At 45.2% G+C, this 22,562-nt stretch overlaps 1 long non-coding RNA gene across 1 annotated transcript in view; it reads right to left on the minus strand.

The window, feature by feature from the left end:
* Nucleotides 1-2,486: 2,486 nt before the first annotated feature.
* Nucleotides 2,487-22,562, minus strand: part of LOC138284689 (uncharacterized) — a 238,389-nt gene continuing 218,313 nt past the window's right edge. The window contains exons 2-3 of the long non-coding RNA XR_011201443.1: nt 4,367-4,426; nt 2,487-3,163 (exon numbers count right to left, since the gene is read on the minus strand). This is a non-coding gene — a long non-coding RNA (uncharacterized lncRNA). The remainder of the gene's footprint in view (nt 3,164-4,366; nt 4,427-22,562) is intronic.

The following is a 22,562-nucleotide window of genomic DNA, read 5'->3' on the forward strand; positions in this document are numbered from 1 at the left end:
GGGCAGGTCCAGATTGTTACGTGTGGTGCTAGTGCCATCAGAGCACCCACAGCCAGTGAAAGACCCCACCATGAGAATGGAAGTAGACGGAGGGTTGAGTAGGACAAGAAGGTGGCAATTCATAATTTGGCCAGAACCAACACCTAGAGGATATGATGCTGACAAGTCCACTAACTGACCACAATACATGTGACATGCAGGTGGGGCATAGGCTTGGGAGAATGCCAATCTGAAAGACAGGAACAATGAACACGAAACAAGATCACAATGTGAAAATAATCCGAAGGCAGGCATGTCACATTACAAAGCCCACAACACTGACACACTAATTGTACCATATCTCATTGCAGAGGACGATGGATCTCCTGCGGATATGCCTGTCCAGGACTACCCTGATGACCTGGATGACGAGCTGACAAACATCAGCCAGCAGAGCCTCCAAGAGGTCCTTGGAACCCTCCAGACCCCACCTTCAGTCACAAGGAGGAGCACAGAACTAGCAGCCATCACAAAGGACCCACCCATAACACCAATTGTACGACCTGCCAGCTCCAACACAGCTGAGGACTCGGACGACACTGGCACCAGCTTTGAGAGAACTGTAGTTGGAGTATAGCAGGAGCTGACCAAGGAGGTGCGGCTGGGGATGCAAAATATGGCAGCCAGCCTAGAGGGGGTGCGTTTGTGCATGATGTCAACTGAAGAACAGGCAGCAGCTATGCAAGGGCGAACAACTATCTTGCAGGAAGTAGAAAATAGTTTGAAGGAAATCAGCACAGCCGTAATACAGTTGACCCAACACCTACAACAGCAATCCTGTCAACGCGTGCACGAATACAACATTGAACCCCCCAGGGCCGACCTGGCTGCCTACCACTGTGATGTGGCTGCTATTCTTAAGAACCAGAATATCCTCCTTGCTGCAGTACTGCCCTTAAGACTCCCACAGGTAGCAGCTCCACGTCTTCAAACACTGAGGTGTGTGTTGCCCCTTCACAACCACCACCACCAAGGGCAGAGGCGACTACACACACACCAGAAGATGAAGACGTGGAACAGATCACCTTCACACGTAAGAGTACCCGGTAGTACTAGTCCCTGCCACATGGCCACATATTACCTAGGTCCTGTGCTTTGTAACATGCCAGTCTTGCAACAACTGTACTCAAGCACTGTTCTGCAACCCACTGTTTATCTTGTCACCCTGCCCTGTGATTGTCTCTCACTAACTCATTGGCAAATCCTGTCCCTCTGCACTGTCTGACACTTCACCCCAGCATGTCCAATGACATGTCCTTTTGCACATGTGTCTGATCACAATGGAAGATGTCACAATAATGGACTCACAATCATGGACAATGTACATATAGCATTACAGCACTTTTAAAATAAATAGCACTTACACAAACACATTGTCTCTGTGTAATGTGACACATCAACCGTGCGCTAGATCAGTGATGTTTGCCTCCTGTCAATGATTATAGATTGTCAATACAACTGCCCTGAAATAATGTGGGCTGATAACTATGCACAATGGCCTGGATTGTACCATTATCTGCCCTTCCTGAGTGTTAATTCTGAGGGAAATAGAAACTATACAGTATAATGCAGTGTTGGACAGAATAACGCTTCCTCAAGGGATGTCTAAGCCAGAAAATACTGCCTTCAATTGTTGCTGAAAGTGAAAACATTCGTATTTGACATTTGCCCCAATTTAAACCTAACACACACCAAACTGCATGAAGGGATGTGAATAAGTTTCCATCCAAATAAGTAACCATGCTGCACATTGTAACAATTGATATGTGTGATTTATGTACACTATACTACAAGAGAGCATACTACCACTCACCTTATAAGGAATTGCTTGGACATCAGGCTGCTGGCAGACTTAACACAGTGTCCCCAATACCAATTCTGGTAGCACAGTATGTGACATTGAAAACATACATCACAAAATAACCACACTTTGGGATCCATAGTAACCGTGAGTGGTGGGTGCAATGAATGGCTGAATCTTAGCTAAGTAGCTTTGGGGTAGCTGCCAATGTATCAGCTCAGTTGGGACATGGTTGCAGCATGGGACACAAAAGCTAATACAAAAGAGACACTGTTCACTCATGGCAAGGCCCTGATCTACAAGCATTTGACACATACTGTAAAGGGTTACCTACATATTTATTAAAGAGTAAAAACAGAAGTTAAAACTAGGGGAAACACCTTACCTAACCTAATCTACTCTAACAACACATTACCCACAACTGTTCCTAACTAACCTAAGCTAAACTTACTTAGCACATTTAACGAAACGATCTAAACATCAACCCCCTCCCCCCTTATAAGATGGGACACATGGAGGACAACAGATACTAACCTAAACACATACTATCCTATACTAAACAAATATATATTTTTTTGTAAAAAGAAATTTACATTTTATTTTGTTGTTATGTTTTTATTTTTTTTAAACACTAAAACCCCAACATTGCCCCCTACCCACCCACACACATAATAAAAAACTGTAGAAAGATTCCGAAACCCCCACCCAATACTACTAACTAAACTAACAGCCTATACTAACCTAACACTAAGCCCCCTAAACCCACTAAGTTGAAGAACCAGGAAAGAGGACGGAGGGGGCGGAATCATTTCCGCGCTCATGCCTACAGGTTGGCCCTCCTCAGGGTCTTTTTAATGGCACGCACCCGCCGGTTGACCTGTGCCACCTCCTGCTGCAGTCTGGTCATCTTTCGTAGGACACGGTCCAATTTCCTTTGCATCTCTGCAAAAGCTGCAGGGTCTATGGATGCAGCAGGGGTGGTCTGAGTGCCAGCCGAGGAAGTATGGGCCCTTGTCGGTGCAATGTCTGTAGGCTGCGGGGCAGGTAGTGTTGTGACTGCTCCTGGAGCTGTTGCATTTGATGGTCCTGCAAAGGTCCCAACTGCTGTTGGTGCCACATGGCTGGTAGTGGAGGTGCTGGTTGTGGTGGCTGTGTTAGACATGGAGGGTTCCCCTTGTGCAAATGCCCTCCACGTTCCGGAGGCTCTTTCATGGCAATATCTTCTTGCCATGTTGCAGTACCCAGACTCAACATCAAGAATGTGGAGGTATCGCATTGCCCGGCGTTGAAACTCCTGAATCTGGATGGGAGTCATATTTGCAGCTGTTAGAACATATAGAAAACCAAACATTAGGTACTGCATTGTGTGAAATGGCTCAAGAAGTAAATCAGACATTACATCTAATGTATCTGTAACAGCCCATATCATCATACAGATCACTGACAGTCCTTGAGGAAGTACATGGCAAGGCAGTCTACAAATGTCCTATCATCAAATAGCACATCCAAACCCTACAAGATGAGTAACAACTGGAATGAATTTGGCATCATAGTTCTGCCAGTTGTCAGGTAAAAATCATGCTGCATATCCTCCACCACTGCCAGGCCCACAAATTTCTATGTACTGGATGGCAATCTAGGGCCACAAGATCTGTGAGTTGTAAATTGAATTGCCAGTATAGAAAGCATGTGCTTATCATGAGTGGGTACCCTAGGTTTGGACAAGTGATTTACTGATTTACATGTCTGTGTACCAAACTTGGATCATCAGTCCTAGATACACTATTCCCAAGCATATGCCTGTGTCTGAGGGGTGGGGGGTGGACAATCAACTAATAATTTCTAACAACAAGGACACCCAGGAAGCTTTGGAAAGCTGTACATGGGTTTGGCCAGCACACCACAGGTAAGGAGGAACTCCAAATAGGATACAATCAAACCTTGGACAATCCTATCAACACCTTTTCTTTGGAAATGCATACCTTTGTCCACATCAGTTACTACCATTAAGCCATGACTTACAACAAACAGATAGATGCAAGCACACCTCTGGCCATGAGCTGCATGCACACCTAGGCCATTGTACTCAAGTGCCTCATACTCGCAGCACTACATGTGGAGCTACATGCAGCTAGGAAGTTTAACATACAGTCAAACATGTCCATTAGTGAATAGGGAAGCTGAAGTCTGTGGCTAACATTTTGGCATCCCTATTCTGGGAGAATCAGGGTCTGACTGGCTGACTAATTCACTAATATGGTCCACTGCCACTTTTTCAGATTCAAATTTTACCCACATGACTCATCCCTATTCACATCGCCGTGCCTACAGGACTGACCTAGATTCCCAAATTATGACAATACGATAAGGATCAGCCAACTCAAACATGGTGATAAAATGATCTTCCACTCATAGAAGAAAACAAATGATTGACCAGCGCATCACACCTTGCTATGGGTCCAACACACAGGAGTCAATCACACATCATCAGCTAACACAACACAGAACATAAATATCAACACTTACTGGAGATGTCTGGGTCCGCAAATCGAGCCACCTCTCCAATAGTGTAGGGTGCCGGTCCACCTGTAAGGCATGGAAGGGAGAAATGTGCTCAATGTCTGTGCACTGTATAACAATTCAATAAACAAATACTATGTGTAATGTGAACTCAGAAAGTAAGGCCTCTCAGACATGATGATACTGCATCCTACATACCACTGCAAACATGTACAGATCCGGGGACTCCAGTGAGTGATACACACATATATGCACACATGCAGTGGCCCTAACTATCATGTCGTGGCAAACATGCTCCTTCATTAGTGAGCAGACAAAATCATGGAGTGTATTCCTCTCATCATTTGTATACATGAGAGACATCCAAAGCCACTTTCCGTGAGGACTGCAATACCAGTCACCCAGACATTGTGACTAAGACCAATTTTAGACCCACAGGTACAATGTACAGAGGTCCAGGGACAGTTGTTACCCCTCAATTTGTATCATTTTCTTCAATTGATGTGCCACAGCTATGGTGGGTTGCACCAACCATAGAGATATGAACCCATGTGCATACCTTTTGCCAGCCACCCTACTTCAAATGTGGCACTACAAACTCCAAATATCAGTTTAAGATGTTAGCTGAGCGCAGCTATAACTTGCTATGTATGTGTCCAAATCCAGTTCAGACATCTATCTGAAAAAAATGGAGGGACACAATATTTATGAAATTTTTTGGGATTTCCATGATCAGTTTCCTGACACACTCACCGACCACACATGAAACATATGTTTGTGCCATATTGTCATCATCAATTGACGTGAAGGCTGCACTAATAGTCTGGCTACTGTTGTGTTTATAAAGTTAGTGTAGCTGTTGCATCAACAAATGACGGTAATGTGTCGGAAATTTCTACACCTCACAGGCAACTGTGGCCCATATCTAACCATATTTTGCACAACCACCTGCCTCAATCATCAGGGGTAGGAAATGGCACACCAGCCAAATGAACCCACCCAGCTCCTCCTCTCCCATCCTGCACAGACGAGATACCCAACATTATGTGACAAAAATAAAGAGGGGATAAATGGGAAAAAAGGAGAATAGAGAGAAAGTAGGACAGGAAAAATGCAAAAAACAACTAACACAGCCCAACTATACCCAAACTACCACTACCCACAACAGACTCCCAACACAACAAAGACAAATGTTGACAACACAAATGACCACAAAAACACTCAGACAGGATACCACAGACAGTTATGAAACACAAAAAGACAATTTAAAGACCACACTGGAGACAAAATCACAAAATGCACAGAGAGACAATTCTAGACACAGCCACACAGTCAGGAAATATCACAGACTGCAAAGTGAAAGTGAAAGTACACCCACTGTACCAATTCTGTAAACAGGATATCCTATTACATCACTTCCTGCCTCAAATGCGGTGCGTTTTTATTGTTATGCGTCAAAATATTATGACGCTTACAGTCTGGCGTCATTTCTTTTTTTTACGCACATGAGTAGATTTAACTTAACCAATTTCCTCGGGTACAGTGTGGGAAATATTGCTCAGGGCCAAAGGATGTTTCAGGGCATTGTGCGTCATATTTCTAAGCATAAGCGTAATTTTTAGACACATGTGCGTCATTTTTTGACGCATATGCGTCAACATTTCTGACATAAACTGGGTTTGGGTCATTTTCCCATTTAAATGGTACATGACAGTTGTGACAATATGGAGGTAGGCTGATTGCACCCACTTTGGGCATTACGGTGTAGGGGCACATGTGACAGATCATACTAATGCGGACCATGATCCGCTACTTGGTGTACAGGATTTTCACTCTTCAATGACGCAATAGATGGCCAAACGTGTGGCCTACAAATATATATTACCCAATTTGGGCATGTTTTGCGTCAAGAGAGGATAGCAAGGCGACACACATAAGTACAATTAGTCAATGCCTATGGATCAATGTGTGTGATTTGGCTACTACTATTGTTGTTGACCCACTGTGTGACCATCACAAGATGCATTGCAGCAAATATGCTTGTATGGATGTGGAGTCATTGTGTCCAACCCTCAGATGCAAGTCAGTGTGGAAATGAGAGAGGACATGTGTTAGTCATACATGTAGCAACAACTCCTGTGTGCACTTTATAGTTTTTTTGTACCATAAATGCTATGACTTTGCTGCTTATATGGAAATCTAGTCACACATTGTCCTTGCAAAGATAGGTGATGTCACAGTTACTGCTGTCAAGGGTCTGGTCATACATTCCTGTTACTAATGCAATAGCAGATCCACTGTCTCATGTATGATGATTTTTTTTCCATTATTGACTGATGGTGTCTTAGTTGTGTGCCATATGCTGAAATGAACCTTGTTGCCAACATGTATGTGTGAACTAGGTGTGGTCCTCTGCTATCGCCCTTCAAATGTGACATGTACAGGATATATGTAATTTACAGTGTGAGTGAATGTGGCTGTACATTCATACGCATCTAACTAGTTTAGCAAAGTTCTGTGTCCTAATCGGTATTTCAGCAAAGCTCCATTAGGCTACACTCTGAAGCTGATAGTTAGAGATGATGTTATGCAAAAATGATTTTCCAGACCATGAAATGGTGATTAGTATAGGTGTTTATTTACATATGGTTAGACAGTGGTGATGGGTGAGTAGGGTCAAAATAATTTTTGTGCAATCTGTTGTCTCCGACGCAATCCTGCTGCTGTGTTTGGATGGTCCCCCTCAGGTTGATGGCCAGCATCCTCCTCGTCCTCCTCTTCAGGCATTTGTGGGTCGGGTTCATATAGGGGAATGTTCCTTCTTACACATATGTTGTGCAGGATGGCACAGGTCAAAATTATTTTGCACACCATTTCTGGTGAGCATAGGAGGCTGCCTTCGGTGATGTTGAGGCACCTGAATCTTGACTTCAGGATGCCAAAGGTCCTCTCGACTATGGTGCGTGTCCTCCTATGTGCCTCATTATAGGCACGCTCTGATGCAGTGCTTGGGTTGCCAAATGGTGTCATTATCCACGGCTGGATCCCATACCCCTGATCAGCTGAAAGAGAAAATGAGTGAGAACATGTTGATGTAGCTTGCCCCATAAATATCACCTTGCATGGCAGTAAGGGCCAGATGTAGCAAAGGGTTTTTCCCATTCTGTGTCAGTGGGAAAATGTGTTCGTACATATGGCCCTAGGTCTCTTGTGTTGTCTGTGACTCGTTGGTGTTTGTGTTATTGTGTCGATTCCTAGGCTTCTAGGATGTACCATCAGCATTGGGTTGTTTCCTTATCTGAACGGGTATTTGGCTGTTGACCGGATGTCAGCAGTATTTTTGGAGAGTTGCAGTACAATGTGTACTCCCTTGCATTGTAACTTGTGATACAGGTGTCCCTGTGTCTTAATTGAGGGTGAGCTGATAGTTGCATACACAGAATAAATTTGACAGTGGTGGTAACACGGTTGCATCTATGTACCCTGGACATCCCATACAATTTGACATATGCAATAGATTAATTTAAGCATCTGTGAGACCCTTTGATTTGGCAAGGTGACATTATGCAAAACATCTCCATACGTTGTGAGCACTGACCTGTTAACAATTGACTATACACTGGTTTTAGATGTGTGACACGTTTACTGCAGACCTATTTCTCTGCCCTTGCCAAGTCGACTCAGGTTGTTATGTGTTCCTATACTACTGAACATGTGCAGGTTCCGATGGCTAGCTTAGTTGTGAGATTGTCATTCAGAGTTTCAGAAGGTCCGTATGGCAGTACATATGTTGTGCGTGTGTTAATTTGTTGCAATGCGTATGTGTAGGAATGTGCACTTACAATATTGTCCCATCAAGATGTGTTCTTCGCACAGTCCACTTGCTTCTTGGTAGTGGGCAATGTGAGAGCAGGAGTGATGTGAGATATTGGAACGGCCTCAATGATTGCACATGACCTTCATTGTACTCCTCATCATGATATGTGTGTCATGGTGTTTGACCTGCAGCTAAAAACATTACACACCCCTTACACAGTAAGTATTGATTTGAAGGGTGTTGGATTGAGTGTTATTGATGTGATATTGAAAGTTTCTTCTTCCCAGATGTACTGCTAGTTGGGGCCATGTGTTTGTCATTGTGTTGTTTTTAATTGTTCCCTTGTGTCTGTGGAGTGGCATCAGTTGTTATTTGAAACTGTCATTTGTCCCTAGATGTGTCTCCCATTGGGTGAGGATATCAAACATGCACCTCCATGTCTTCCTTTTGGAGCTCTGCTGTTGCTTCTGTGTGGTTTCATTAAATACAGGTGTGTTTGCCCCATTTTAACGCCTGCCCTGACCCAGGTGTTATTTTTTTACGCAAATCGGGTTGTGCGTCATTTTCCGAATCCGCCTCCCGACTCTGCGTCATTTTTGCGCGGTAGCATAAATAAGGCGCACAGGTGTTTAAGTCTTTTTTTGGACGGGAACGCCTACCTTGCATGTTATTAACGCAAGGCGGTTTCCAGCATCCAGAAAATGATGCACATGGCGGTATTTTGGCGTTCGCTGCCTCGGGTGTCAAATTTTAAATATGGTGCACGGTTTGAGCTGAATGTGCGTCAAAATTCTTGACGCACATTCGGCGCAAACAGAGTATAAATATGCCCCTTGGTTTTCTTTGCAATCTGTTAGTTGAAGGACATGTCTGTGCAAGAAGGGTGAAGGTACCATACAGATCGAAGATGATAGTGGAGAGGATAGATCCCTAGAGGACCCTGTAGGAGTCGCAGAATTTCTGGGATCTTGGCATCATTATCATTTGTAGACAATGGTGATGGTTGGTAATGTCTGAGGTTACCCATTGCAAGTTCATGTTAGCAAATACCCTTGTGTCTTTCCATGGAATTGATTAATTCCATGGTGGTCAACTGTACCGAAAGCAGCAGTGGCTGAACAGGATCATAATGCAGAGGGCATTTGTTATCATCAAAGAGGAAAGCCTTGTCTACTACTTGAATGTTATCTTTCTCCTTACTCCACATGATCTAAATCCAGATTGGTAGACTTGTAGAAGATTATTCTTAATAATATTATACTATTGTCAGGTGGCAACTGCTTTTAAATTATTTTTTCAATGAAAGGAAGGTGCGGAATGGGTTGATTGTTGGCTGGGTTGTCTGGGTCAAGGTATGCATTTCAGCAGGCAGAGACCTTTCCTGTTTTGACTGAATTACACATTGACAATGTTAAGGAAGAATTTAGGGCTTCTCCTTGAATGCCTTTTGTGACTTTGAGGATATTCAGGATGTCAGTTTTGCTTGAGAGAATCTTGAAGGTGGTAGTTGCATGCTGCCTATTTAGAGATAAATATTGCTGTCTGCCTTGTGTTGTGAAGAGGGGTGGTGCGACATGCCGTGTCACCAGGTCATGGTGCAGGCGGTGTCGTTATCGTTGCTGAAGCGCGTCGTCAGTAGGCCCAAGTTGGCGGTGCAGGGCGGGACGGCTCCGGGCGGCGTCTACGAGTCGTAGCGCAGACAGGGACATCTGTTGACAACACTGAAGTCGATGGTGCTGGTGTCGGTGGGCCGGGGCTGCAGTGCAGGATGGGACTGTGCTTCGCGCTCCTCAGGAGCAGTGTCATCGGCCAAGGTGTCTGCAGGAGTGGCGGCGTTGGGGATGCCCAGGCTGTGGTGCGAACAGGCGCTGCCAGAGCGTGGGGCCCACAGGTCGCGGTACAAGTAGCATTTCGATGAAGTCATCCGATGAGGGCGTCCGTGAGACCACGGTGTGAAGCGGAGCAGTGCAGCTGTGTGTGGCGTCACTAGATCAAGGTGCAGGCCAGTGGCATAGTTGGCTGCGTCGCAATGGTTTTTCCTCTTGAACAGCACAAAACACACAGTTCCCAGTGCTGCAGATCGAGGAAACTGAAGTCTTTGGTGTCCCTGAAACTTCTAACAGGAGGCAAGCTCTGCTCCAGGCCCTTGGAGAACTTTCTCAATCAGGATACACAACAAAGTTCACCCTTTGCACTCTTTTAAGGCAGAAGCAGCAACTGAAGGCCAATACAGCAAAGCAACACAGAAAAGGGACAGTACTCCTCCTCCAGCTCTTCAGCTCTTCTCCTTGGCAGAGGTTCCTCGTGATTCCAGAAAGATTCTAAAAGTCTGGAGTTTTGGGTCCACTACTTATACCACTTTCTGCCTTTGACAAACTTCAAAGCAAAGTCTCAAGTGTTTGCAAGATCCTTCCTTGTCCCAGGCCAGGCCCCAGAAACACACCAGGGGGTTGGAGACTGCATTGTGTGAGGGCAGGCACAGTCGTTTCAGATGTAAGTGACCACTCCTGTCTCCGCTCTAGTTCAGATGGCTCATCAGGATATGCAGGCTACACCCCAGCCCCCTTTGTGTCTGTCTAGAGAGAGGTGCAAACAGCTCAATTGTCAAATTGACCCAGACAGGGAATCCACAAACAGGCAGAGTCACAGAATGGTTTAAGCAAGAAAATGCCTACTTTCTAAAAGTGGCATTTTCAAACACACAATCTAAAAATAACCCTTACCAAAACATATAATTTTAAATTGTGAGTTCAGAGGCCCTAAACTTCATATTTCTATCTGCTCTCAAATGGAATCTGCAGTTTAATAATATTTAAATGCAGCTTCCATGTTAACCTATGAGAGAGATAGGCCTTGCACAGTGAAAATAAATCAAAATTAGCAGTATTTCACTGTTAGGACATGTACTTATGTGTGTTACATGTCCTATCTTTAACATACTCTGCACCCTGCCCATGGGCCTACCTAGGGCCTACGTTAGGAGCACCTTACATGTAGTAAAAGGGAAGGTTTAGGCCTGGCAAGTGGGTACACTTACCAAGTCAAATTGGCAGCTTAAAACTGTACACACAGACACTGCAGAGGCAGGTCTGAGTCATGTTTATAGGGCTACTAATGTGGGTGGCACAACCAGTGCTGCAGGCCCATTCGTAGCATTTGATTTACAAGCCCTAAGCACCACTAGTGCACTTCACTAGGAACTTACCAGTACATCAAATATGCCAATCATGGATAAACCAATCAACAGTACAATTTCTATTGGGAACACTTGCACTTTAGCACTGATTAGCAGTGGTAAAGTGCCCAAAGACAATAAACCAGCTAAAACAGAGTCCATAAAAACAGGAGGTCAGAAGGCAAAAAGACAGGGGAGACACAGCAAAAAGCTGCCAGGTCTAACAATGAACCCACTTTTTCTTATTTTCTCAGAAAAGAAGTAGTTGATGGTGGTGCACTTTTGACAAATTGCATCCAGTAGCAGGTCGATGCAGTGCTTGAAGCCTTAACGAGAGTTCTGCTTTTGCTAGTCCTTTTGTTGATGATTGTCTAGCAGAAGGATTCTTCTAATGAGTGAATGGGAGATCTACAGGTTGAGCAGTCTGCTTTGATCTCAGACAAGTTTGGAGACGGAATTGGTCCTTCATTTCTTTTCGTGCTTTTGTATAGTGTGCTTTTTTTCTAACAGCTTTTGAGTGTCCTGTGCAATAGGGGATATTTGCTTGGAAGGGCAATGGTGAGCTTGGTTATACATGGTTTTTGAGGGTATTCATTAAGCAGTGTCATAACATTTGATGGGTACTGGTGAGTGTTCAAGAGCTCAACGATTTCCTTTTGAAGGGTGTCCACGGAAAGGCCATTGAAGGGATGCTAGGTGTATTTTTCTCTTTTTATTTTGCCCAGATGCCTTGATGTGGTATATAGAATGGAGAAAGGGATGGTGTACTGGTCTTTGAGGCTTAGGGGTGTGAATGCCTTGCAGTAGACTGAGGGTGAAGCTGTCATGGTAAGATCGAGGGTGCGACTATTTGATCACCATCAAATCACCCTATCAACAAGGTGTTTTGGGGGTGCCGATTTCACACTGAGTACACCCATGAATCCCTGAGGAAAATAAAAAATAAAATGCCTAACTAAAGCTGGTTAACTCATCCTTTTAATTCGTGAAATTTGAGGTAGAAATGCTATAACCAAACCCTGCACTATTAGAAAACTGCACCAATTAAGTGTTTTCAGATGCTGCTGGTGATTCTATTAAGCACACAGAGGTGAGGATTATGCTTTCTCTTTCTTTTACTGTCTCAACACAGAAGTAAAACAAAAAACATCAATACCCATGATGCTTTACAGTAGATCACATGTACCAATCACATCTCATGACCCCTGTCCATATAAACCATGACCCCTTAAGTCACTTCCTCTTTCTTTGTCAAAGCCAGATAAAAATCAAACATCAGGAACGAAACTCCTTACAGATGAACTTCTCCAAAGACCACCAGATCCGAAATCCTGGAACTCGAACCAAGCTCAACAGGAGCCATATCCAGAAGGAACAGAATCTCTTCCAATGGGAACAAAATCCACAGAGCTGTCTTCTCCAAAAGCTGAACAATGGAAGATTCATACTTCACAAAGTCTTCTGATCAGACCCTAAAATAGTAAAAAAAAACTGAAGGCAATACCTTCCAAAGAATAGATGTACAATTATCAAACTTTTGTGATCAAGGTTTTATAAAAAATAAGGGAGGTCAATATTCATAAATATGCATAACAAAATTTCCCAAAATTCTTAACATTAAGCCTTGATAAGAGTTATAAAAAAAATATATATATATGGGAGGGATAATCCTCGTCTCCGTGTCCTTAATGGAATTGAAAATTCTTGATGCGTAAATACAATTTCTTTTATGCTATATCAGGACTGGAGGCTCCGATTATTCTTGTTTAAAGCTGTCCAAATACCACTGTGCCTACATCAACCACCGGTTTGCAGTAAACGTTTTGAAAGTAGACTCAGAAGACCAGTCTGCCGCTCTCATAATGTCCTCTAAACTAGAACCTAAGGCACATGTCTTGGAAGCCATGGCTCCCCTTGCTGAATGTGCCCCAAATGTTTTTGTATCTATGCCAGCTTCACTCATTAACCATTTCATCCATCTAGATAATGTGGCAGGTGACAAAGCCTTAAAAGGCTTCTGTAACGATATCAATAATTGACCCCTAGGGGGTCATTCTGACCCTGGCGGCCGGTGACCGCCAGGGTCACCGACCACGGGAGCACCGCCAACAGGCTGGCGGTGCTCCCAAGGGCATTCTGACCGCGGCGGTTCAGCCGCGGTCAGAAAGGGTAAACCGGCGGTCTCCCGCCGGTTTACCGCTGCCCCATTGAATCCTCCATGGCGGCGGAGCGCGCTCCGCCGCCATGGGGATTCAGACACCCCCTACCGCCATCCTGTTCATGGCGGGAAACCCGCCATGAACAGGATGGCGGTAGGGGGTGCCGCGGGGCCCCTGGGGGCCCCTGCAGTGCCCATGCCAATGTCATGGGCACTGCAGGGGCCCCCGTAAGAGGGCCCCACAAAGTATTTCAGTGTCTGCTTTGCAGACACTGAAATACGCGACGGGTGCAACTGCACCCGTCGCACCCCTGCAACTACGCCGGCTCAATTCTGAGCCGGCGTCCTCGTTGCAGGGGCATTTCCGCTGGGCCGGCGGGCGCTCTTTTGGAGAGCGCCCGCCGGCCCAGCGGAAATGTTTGAATGGCCGCTGCGGTCTTTTGACCGCGGTGCGGTCATTTGTCGGCGGTACCTTGGCGGACGGCCTCCGCCGTCCGCCAAGGTCTGAATGACCCCCCTAGAGTCTTGTCTGAATTCTTCAGTGGCTATTTCATATGCTTTTAAACATTGAACTACACACAATTGTGGGTTATCAGGAAACATTGGATAAGTTACTGACCTGCAATTCATTTTTGTCCTTCTATTGATGGTAAAAGTAACACCTTCAGGAGAATAAACTCTCCCCGCTAAATCTGATGCCCTAACATGACACTCTTTTACATGAAATAAGGCAGAGCAACATAGTTAATTTCGCTGAAATCTGTTTTCTAGACAGATACCTATTAGAAGGCAAATTGACTAAAAAAATCAATACAATATCCACATCCCGTAAGTAAGTATATCAGGTTTGAGGAGGATTCAAAAAGCAGACTCCTTTCATAACCTTACAAACCAGAGGATGTTCCCCTACAGGCTTACCTTGAATAGGTTCATGACCAGCAGAAATGGCGGATCTGAACTTATTGACAGTTCTATAGGCCAATTCTGAACTTGCGAGTTCTGCTAAGAAATTTACAATCAACTCAATGTCTGACCCCACGGGATTGAAACCCCGTACGTCACACCAACTACTCCATCTGAGCCAGGCTGAGGTATACCATTTAAGAGTGCCTGCAGCCCAAGCTTGTTTGATGAAGTCTGCAGCTTGCTGCGAAATGCCTGGGGAATTCCATCTTGACCTGAAACCATCCAAGCCATCAATATCAGTTTCCCTGACAAGACCAGTGGATGTTGAAGGCCCTCCGGACTCATCAGAAGATTCTAACGGGGGAATGAGAAGCAGAAGAGTGCTAACTCATTGCAGAGCTACTGGGAACCACAGCTGAGCTCTGCAGAATGGGGTCACCAGAACAATCTCCACTTTCTGTCGCCGTATGTGAGACAGAACCCTGGAAATCATCAGGAACGGTGGAAAAGCATACCCTGAAAGTCTGTTCAATCCTGAAAAAAGGCATCTGTTGCCAGAGCTTGAGGGTCTGTGCCCCAGCTGAAATATTTCATTATCTGAGAGTTGAGATGTGAAGCAAAAAGATCCACTTCGCACGGGGCCCTCTCTCTGATTATCTGGAGAAAAATCAATGGATCTATCTTCCAATCACAGGAATCCCTCAGAAATCTGGAGTTTTAGCCCGCTACGGTATTCTGAGAACCCGGAAGATAATCCGCTATGACAACCAGACATTGGCTGAGGCAATAATGCCAGAATTCCTTGGCAATTTTTGCTAGGATCCTGAACTTTGTGCCTCCCAATTTTTTGACATATCGGATTGCTGAGATATTGTCCATCTTCAACAATATGCAACAGTCTGACTTCAGAGGGGACAGGCTCTTTATGGCAAATGAACCCGCCAGAAGCTCCAAGCAATAGATATGGAGACTCTGTTCCAATCTCGACCATCGACCCCCTGTCACCAAAGAACTGCAACGAGCCCCCAAGCCCCAACTACTGGCCTCCAATTCGATCACCACTTCTGGGTAAGATCCGAAAATTACTCTGTGGTTCCAAGCCTCGATATGCTCTACCCACCAATGAATTTCTGACCTCACTTCATCAGAAAACTGAATCTGTTCTGAATAATTCAGAACCTTCTGCAAATGTTGGATTTGAGTCTTTGCAGAGCATGATAATGAAGAGGAGCCGGAAATATGGCCTGAATAGATGAGGCGTAGACCCAGTAACCTGGCAATCGTCCTCAACAACATAGTCGATCTCACTAAAGCAGACTTCAATTCTCTTTTGATGTTGCGAATCTTCTGAGGGGGCAGAATAAGCTGTGATCGGACTGAATCTATCTTGAATCCCAGGAAATCTATCACATGAGACAGACTCAATTGTGACATATGCGCATTGATAAAGAAGCCCAGCTCCTGTAAGAGATGAATAGTCCATTCTAAATGTGTCAGGAGAGTTTGTACATCCTGAGTCGTCCAAATATATGATCAGTCGCACCCCTTTCGCTCAAAATGATTTCACCACTTGTCTCATCAGTTTGATGAAGCATCAGGGGGCAGACAACAGACCGAAGAGGAGTGCATTGAACTCCAGGCAGTGACTCCTCCTGAGAAATTGTAAGTATCTCCTGTGAGGAGGAAAAATGGGAATTGAGGAATTGAGAGATAGGTGTCCTTGAGGTCCAGGCGGACCATCCAGTCGCCTTCTAATAGAATATATCTCAACATGTGTACTCCTTCCATTTTGGAGGGTCTGTACAGGATCCAAAAATTGAAATCTTTTAAGTTTAACACAAGGCGATAACCCCCACCTTTTTTGTCTACTAAGAAAATGGGGCTGATAAACCCGTACTGGTGAGGGGAGGAAAACGTACTGCCCCTTTGATCAAGGCTTGCACCTCTAAGTCTATAAAGGACTGATCTGCAATGGAAAAATACATCTGAGGAGGGGGTTCCAATTGTTTTGGAATACTGAGAAACTCCAACCTGAAGCCCAATACTGCCTGAATAATCGAAGGATCCCCAAAAATCTGTTTCCAATTGTCCAGGAATAATCCCACTCTGCACCCCAAAGAACCAGAGAGTGTGGAATAATGCTTACCTGGAATATTTAGCCTCTTAAATTGCTCCCTGTTGGCCTCGGCGCGACCCTCTATGAAATCTGGAACGGCCTTCTCTGGTGCAAGTGAGGTAGAAGGTGGTGTCTGAAGACTGCTCTCCATACCAACCTCCTCTTCCTCTTGGGTAGTAGTTCTGAGGACTTGAGAAAGATCTGCGGCCGAACATTCACCCTCCGTAACGTCCGGCCCTGAGAAAAAGGCCTCTTTTGAAAGCCTTTTTGAGTGACATCTGTGCCTTGTCGAAGGAGGAATATGTAGAACAGAACTTAGCCAGTTCTTTGATGAATGAGGCTTCAAAGAGCACTCCGTCAGCCAAGGGACCAGCTTCTAAGGTGGCCAAATCATTTAGTTTATGGTCGATACGCATAAGTATGGACTTCCTGCATTTGGATGAGATCATGCAGTTAGTGTTGCCAAGTTGACTAATGGCTCTTTGTGCCCAACCTATTAAAACATCAGTGTCCACCGGTGTCTCTGATTCCTTGGTGTGGAAAGCCAATTCCAGAAAGGTTGTCAAAGGACCAGACATGTCTAACAATTTGTCCTGGCAGTTACACCACGACCTGTCCAGACCCTTTTTAGGATCCCTGGCAAATTTCTTCATAAAAGTCACCATAGTGGGATAAATGTCTGGAGATTCTGCAACCTTGCCATGTAAATCAGGTCTAGGGCATTCCGCTCAAAGGCATGACCGCAGCTCCTTATCGAAACTCTTATGAATGTGGTACTGTACATACTTAGCTACCTCAAGGAGGAGGGATCCAATTGGATGGCCTGGGGTGGATAATCTCAGTAGTATCAAAATCTAGTACCTTAGGAGGGGAAACTTGTTTTTTAGGTTTCTTACTAGGACCCGGGCCATCAGAATCATCAGAATCCTCAGATGAGGTATTTTTGTCTGAAGAAGAAAGGGAAAAAACTGAGTCTTTTTTGACGCTATAGTTATGTTCACAGGCTTGTTTGCGGCAAAGTTTTTCAAAAGCATCAGCATGGGTGTCCACAGACGCAGAATCCAAACCCTTTCCAATGCTCTTAGATTTTGAAGTAGATTTTGAACCTACGCCCTGAGTCTGGGGTTCTTTCATCCAACCCTGGGTGCGAGTGTAGTCAAGTAATTGACCAGAAAAAAGACCCAAAGCCCTAACGAGGGCATCCTTGACAGATTGCTGAACCCTGCAATCAAGGGCTTCAACCAGGTTCATTTCCAACTAATTACCAGTATCTTCAAGGAAATACTCTGATACATGCTCATCCCATTGAGCCATTCTCCTGCTAAATATATTTATTTAGTTACAAAATGATATGCAGGAGATAACAATATAGGGGGAGTATGAAAGCCCCTGACAGGCTGAACAGGCCAATAAAATGTGGAGGGAGCAGCCTGTAAATAGACACTCTAGGCAAAGCCTTTTTATTTTATTACAGCCCACAAGCTTCAAGCGTATTGGGAGCACACTGGATGGAAAGAGGGGGGCCTCCACGTGTTTGCGCTATGAAGACACAAGACAGTCTCTCAGAGGAAACACTCCAATAAAGATCGGCTCGTGAAAACGCGGCGCGATGCAGTGAGGGAAAAAAAGTAAAAATAGAGAAAGCTCCCTCTCCAATAACGGCCCAACTTGGCAAGAAAGCGGACAATGAAACAACAAAGCACGAAAAGTGCTGTAAAATAAAGATTAGAACAACAAGCTGAATCGCTTCGTCAAATGTAAAGGAAAACACAATATTGCATATAATTACATTCAATACAATTGTGTAAAGGCAGAATAGAAGTAATCAAGTACTTATCTGCTGCGGAGCAGCAAAGAAAGAGGAAGTGACTTAAGGTGTCATGGTTTATATGGACAGTGGTCGTGAGATGTGATTGGTACATGTGATCTACTGTACAGCATCATGGGTATTGATGTTTTTTGTCTTACTGTTATTTGATTGGCTGCTGTGTTGGGACAGTAAAAGAAAGCGAAAGCATAATCGGAGCCTCCAGTCCTGACAGAATCACCAGCTGCATCTGAAAACACTTCATTGGTGTAGTATTTTAATGATGCGGGGTTTGGTTATGGCATTTCCATCTCGAATTTAAAGAATTAAAAGAATGAGTTAACCAGCTTTACTTAGGCATCCAGTTTGTTTTGTGCAACAGCTTGCATTGTAACTAAACACACATTAATGTGTGCTTCTCCTGCTTGATTTCAAGTTTGATAGGTTCCCATGGCTATGCTGGGGTTTGCTGGCACCAGGTGAAGGGACATGCTTCATATGAGGGAAGTACGACTCTTTCTATACCAAGAAGATGTGCAGTCTTTGGCAATGTACGCATATGTCTGATGAATCCACCCGGTACATCCCCCCGAGTCTATATTTTGAAACATACATACCACTGTTCTACCCCTATGGGCGTTAGAGCACTAGTACAACAAAATTCAAAACGCGGTCGACTGATTTCTCCTGAATATTCCAGCAGGCACCTCAGTAAGATCCCATTTGGTAAGTATGATTTGGCTCCCTATGTTTGTAAACACATTATATATTGCTTTCTTTTACGCCCACCATTCAGACCCTCATCCAGTGCTTCCACGCAGATCCCTAAAGTCAAGAGAAATCATGCAGGTGGAAAGTCCTCCTCAGTTCTGGCTGCCAGCCACTGGAATAAACTAACTCATGTTCTCTTTTTTTGCAAAAGTCTGAAACACTTTCATTTAAATTCATACAGTTGTTATCCGGACTTCAGCCTTAGATTTCAGCGCCAAGACAAGTTAGACTAGCCACATGCGTTATGAACTTAATAAATGTATAAATTAATAAATAATGACAGCTCATTGGGAATAATGGAATCTTGAAAATTTACTCTTTTTTTTAAAGCAAGTTTGGCAAAACTTTAAGTTCACGCATGACGCAAGGCGAGAGAAGTTTATTTAAAACAAATTGCAAACAGAAGACCTCTCCATCATCTGTAACAGTTTTATCAATACACTTTCCAATTAGATGACATTTTAACATGGAATTCCAACTCGATTTAATTTCAATCGAGCTACACAACTCTGCAAACACGATGCTTTGGTTATCCCAACATCATCTCAAGCAAGTGGTATACGCCAGATTGTTTTTGAAACTTCTCGAAACGGTAAAATGTGCCCGAAGCACACAATTCCACTCTACAGACAAACATTCTGTTTGCAATGTAGGGGCAGAAACAATAAGTGTTACATTTTTTTCCATTCAAGTAGGAACACAGATGCGAGTCTGGTGCCGTGGTGTAACAGAAAACGAAGGAAGAGGAGAACACAATATGTTAACAGGACGCTGAGATTCACCTCAGCAGTGTAACTTTCCCAGAAAATGAAACTCCCACATTTTGGTAATGAATTGAATTAGGTCTCGCCTCAATGGCACCCAGAAGCAACGCCTGGAAATAAATCACTTTGACGAATGTCAAGTCGCCGTGGAAAACAAAGTATTGAGTTGCTCTGCAGTTTTAGGAAACCTTCTACATGCATAGGAAAAGTGTAAGGAAATGCCTCCTTGGCATGGTTACCCCCTGACTTTTTGCCTTTGCTGATGCTATGTTTTGAATTGAAAGTGTGCTGAGGTCTGCTAACCAGGCCCCAGCACCAGTGTTCTTTCCCTAACCTGTACTTTTGATTCCACAATTGGCACACCCTGGCATCCAGATAAGTCCCTTGTAAGTGGTACCCCTGGTACCAAGGGCCCTGATGCCAAGGAAGGTCTCTAAGGGCTGCAGCATGTCTTATGCCACCCTGGAGACCCCTCACTCAGCACAGACACACTGCTTGCCAGCTTGTGTGTGCTGGTGAGAACAAAACGAGTAAGTCGACATGGCACTCCCCTCAGGGTGCCATGCCAGCCTCTCACTGCCTATGCAGGTATAGATAAGTCACCCCTCTAGTAGGCCTTACAGCCCTAAGGCAGGGTGCACTATACCATAGGTGAGGGCACCAGTGCATGAGCACTGTGCCCCTACAGTGTCTAAGCAATACCTTAGACATTGTAAGTGCAGGGTAGCCGTAAGAGTATATGGTCTGGGAGTCTGTTTTACACGAACTCCACAGCACCATAATGGCTACACTGAAAACTGGGAAGTTTGGTATCAAACTTCTCAGCACAATAAATGCACACTGATGCCAGTGTACATTTTATTGTAAAATACACCCCAGAGGGCACCTTAGAGGTGCCCCCTGAAACCTTAACTGACTATCTGTGTAGGCTGACTGGTTCCAGCAGCCTGCCACAACCGAGACATGTTGCTGGCCCCATGGGGAGAGTGCCTTTGTCACTCTGAGGCCAGTAACAAAGCCTGCACTGGGTGGAGATGCTAACACCTCCCCCAGGCAGGAGCTGTCACACCTGGCGGTGAGCCTCAAAGGCTCACCCCTTTGTGCCAGCACCGCAGGACACTCCAGCTAGTGGAGTTGCCCGCCCCCTCCGGCCACGGCCCCCACTTTTGGCGGCAAGGCCGGAGAAAATAATGAGAATAACAAGGAGGAGTCACTGGCCAGTCAGGACAGCCCCTAAGGTGTCCTGAGCTGAAGTGACTCTAACTTTTAGAAATCCTCCATCTTGCAGATGGAGGATTCCCCAATAGGATTAGGGATGTGACCCCCTCCCCTTGGGAGGAGGCACAAAGAGGGTGTACCCACCCTCAGGGCTAGTAGCCATTGGCTACTAACCCCCCAGACCTAAACCCGCCCTTAAATTTAGTATTTAAGGGCTCCCCTGAACCTAAGAATTTAGATTCCTGCAACTTACCGAAGAAGAAGACTGCTGAGCTGAAAACCCCTGCAGAAGAAGAAAGAAGACACCAACTGCTTTGGCCCCAGTCCTACCGGCCTGTCTCCTGCCTTCTAAAGAACCCTGCTCCAGCGACGCTTTCTCCAGGACCAGCGACCTCTGAATCCTCAGAGGACTGCCCTGCTTCCAAGAGACCAAGAAACTCCTGAGGACAGCGGCACTGCTCCAAAAGAACTGCAACTTTGTTTCAAGGAGCAGATTTAAAGACCCCTGCAACTCTCCGCAAGAAGCGTGAGACTTGCAACACTGCACCCGGTGACCCCGACTCAACTGGTGGAGAACCAACACCTCAGGGAGGACCCTCCGGCGACTCCGAGTCCGTGAGTAACCAAAGTTGTCCCCCCTGAGCCCCCACAGCGACGCCTGCAGAGGGAATCCCGAGGCTCCCCCTGACCGCGACTGCCTGAACTCCATTTCCCGACGGCTGGAAAAGACCCTGCACCCGCAGCCCCCAGCACCTAAAGGAACGGAACTCCTGTGCAGGAGTGACCCCCAGGAAGCCCTCTCCCTTGCCCAGGTGGTGGCTACCCCGAGGAGCCCCCCCCTTGCCTGCCTGCAACGCTGAAGAGATCCCTTGATCTCTCATTGATTTCCATTGAAAACCCAACGCTTGTTTCTACACTGCACCCGGCCGCCCCAGTGCCGCTGAGGGCGTACTTTTTGTGTGGACTTGTGTCCCCCCCGGTGCCCTACAAAACCCCCCTGGTCTGCCCTCCGAAGACGCGGGTACTTACCTGCTGGCAGACCGGAACCGGGGCACCCCCTTCTCTCCATTGAAGCCTATGCGTTTTGGGCACCTCTTTGACCTCTGCACCTGACCGGCCCTGAGCTGCTGGTGTGGTAACTTTGGGGTTGCTCTGAACCCCCAACGGTGGGCTACCTTGGACCCAAACCTGAGACTTGTAAGTGATTTACTTACCTGACAAAACTAACAAAAACTTACCTCCCCCAGGAACTGTGAAAATTGCAGTGTCCACTTTTAAAACAGCTTATTGTGTTTTATGTGAAAAGTATACATGCTAATGTAATGATTCAAAGTTCCTAAAGTACTTACCTGCAATACCTTTCAAATGAGATATTACATGTAGAATTTGAACCTGTGGTTCTTAAAATAAACTAAGAAAATATATTTTTCTATAACAAAACCTATTGGCTGGATTTGTCTCTGAGTGTGT

The sequence above is a fragment of the Pleurodeles waltl genome, chromosome 3_1, assembly GCF_031143425.1.
Source record: "Pleurodeles waltl isolate 20211129_DDA chromosome 3_1, aPleWal1.hap1.20221129, whole genome shotgun sequence".
Lineage (NCBI taxonomy): Eukaryota > Metazoa > Chordata > Amphibia > Caudata > Salamandridae > Pleurodeles > Pleurodeles waltl.